This window comes from Rhipicephalus microplus, chromosome 5 (assembly GCF_043290135.1).
Source record: "Rhipicephalus microplus isolate Deutch F79 chromosome 5, USDA_Rmic, whole genome shotgun sequence".
Lineage (NCBI taxonomy): Eukaryota > Metazoa > Arthropoda > Arachnida > Ixodida > Ixodidae > Rhipicephalus > Rhipicephalus microplus.
This window is the reverse complement of record NC_134704.1, coordinates 165335546-165338131: the sequence shown is the minus strand read 5'-3', so window position 1 is coordinate 165338131 and position 2586 is coordinate 165335546.

Sequence of the window (2586 nt, the reverse complement as noted above, 5' to 3'; positions counted from 1 at the left end):
TCTTTGTACGATTTCAGCTGTGTGAGTCGCGGAACGTCTTTGTTCCCTGTCATGGCACTTACACAAGCATCACAGTCTTTTACTAACTTCTTAGCACTGTGAACAACATACCCTGCGAAGTAAAAAATGACTCGTGCTCTAACATATTCGTGTCATGAATGTCAGCAGGAATTAAATCTGTTTGTGTGGTGCTGTCTTCATTGTCTGAGCTCAAACCAGCAAGTAAAAAGCCACCGTCCTTAGTGTACCTGCCATCAGCACTAGCGTGTAGAAACTGTGCTAGCGTTGCGGAACGCAACGCGCACTTAAATTCATATAACCTGGGAATCGGATGCTTAACTCTAAGAGTAGAGAAGAAATTTTCCAGCGCATCTTGACAAAATCTGCTAAGGAACAGAAAGCGGAATTTGCAAAATGATAGGAAATACTCCTGCAGCTCGAGTACAAAGAGCGTACTGAGAATAGCCCCTGTCTGAACAGGCTTCCATGGCGCATTTTTGACGTTGCCGATAGAGAGCCCTTCAAAAAGTACAACAAAATTCTTGAGAAAGTCAATACTTGCCTGCCTCTCTGTCTCAATAACTTTAATCAAGGCAACTTTGGTTGTTCGTGATGTCATGATGCGGAACCACTTAGCCACAGTTTCAATAAACCAAGGAGTGGCAAGCGCGGACTTCTCTAGCATGCCCTTCTCAACAAGGATGCGCAGTGCAGCCGCAGTATCCACATTGAAAAGACTGTAAGCGGGGCCCACCTTCATTTTTTTGTAATGACCAGGGTCAACACAAGTTTGTTTTAGGTGCAGAGCCAATTTGAAGTTTCCTTTACTGTCAATTTCAATGAGTTTTTTTATTGGTTCAATGAGAACCGCATTTGTGGAGAGACTAGCTTTTACAACAATGTCATCAGGAAGATACAAAGTTTGGCCCTTGCTGAGGTGATTGCGCAGATTTTTCAACAGGTGAGGGGCATCTGCTATAAACCATAGCTTCCGATTCGAATCGCAGGGGTGTGTAGCACTGCAATTTGGCCGACTGTGCTTGCCGACTCTGACAAGAAATAACCTCCATAGAGCCTGATTGCCACCACCCATATCTGAAACAACAGCATCTATTTTAAGGCCAATGTCTTCACATGCTCTTATTATTTTCAAGAGTTCTTGCTTGACAGAGAGTGCATGAAAACAATTTCCAGTCAAATGGTACCCAATGACCTGCTTCCACCTGGTAGTAACACCACCCAGCATAAATACGAGGCCATGGGTAGCCAAAGTGTCTGCAGGGAGGCTGCCATCTGCCAAGGGAATCGTAGGTCTGCCCAGTACTGCGTCAGCCGAAGGATCATATATGAGGCTTGGGGTGATCTGCATCTCATTCATCATGAGGCACGCATGGCGCTCGTACTCAGTCATGCAGTTGACCTGCGCATGATTGGAAGATACGAATAACTAACATGAAAGGTTAGGCAGGAAATAAAAGAAGTGTTAGTGTTTAAGTACATTACGTCGCACAAGCAGGCTGCAATAAGGTGCCATAACGTAAACAGCCCCACAGTCAAAGGTAATCATTCCGTTAACGTTAAGGTCACCTCCATAGAAGCACTGCCCAACCAAGCATCCATTTGAATGAGGTCGACCAATGTAATAAAATAACTGCTTATCATGACACAAACACATGAGCCGTCGAAAGATACCACTGAGAGCTTGCAATGCGCAAAAGCGTCGTCAGGAATTTGCATGTTCAGTCAATCAGTGATGATTCGTGGTTTTGGCGCAGCGCACCGATTCGGTACGCTTGTCAAAACCAGAACGTGCAATGAACACTTTCGTTATTTTATATAACAACACACTTTATCTGGCCAATATCTTGCGCTACCTTACACTATAAACTATAAGCTTCCTATCACAAAACTCTCTTGCTTCCTGTCATAATCAGCCAACTATCAAATGGATGTTTGATGGCTTAGATTGTATTGTAGTGTCCTGCAAGGCCTAGGTTGTTATTAGATGGGTTGCAGCTAAAATGAGAACTCTATGCTATCTAACTTCCATTCAGGCAACCATGAAGCGCTAACCATTTTTCGAAAACACCATGATTGTATTATGACGCATTCCAGCATAAGTTCAGAAAATACAAACAAAAATTTAAAATATCGGAACTTCCATAGTGCTGCAAAATGGACAAATTCGTTACGATTACCTTAACAGCGAGAGAGTCCATATTGTCCACCAGCAGCCCTGGACGAAACTTGCAGTGCTCGATGTGACGTTGAAGTGTACGCTGTGAAGGCAATGGCTGGCCGAGCTCCTTGACCATATCATAGCCCCTCGAGCCGCAGGATAAGCGAATCTTCAGTGCTTTGGTCAATGTTTCCTTGGACCACACTGTGCCTCTTGGTGAACGATGCAAGCTGGTGAACTGGTCTTCATTTATGTACGAAGACAGGTGAAGCATAAGTTTCTTCTGCTCCCGCTCTTTCACCCTCGCCTTAGCCTTCGCAATAGTCAGCTGTCGTTCCACAGCGTTTATTCTGGCCAACAGAGCTGCATGTGAGGCTGTACCTGCAAGTAAAGGATGTATACTTAAA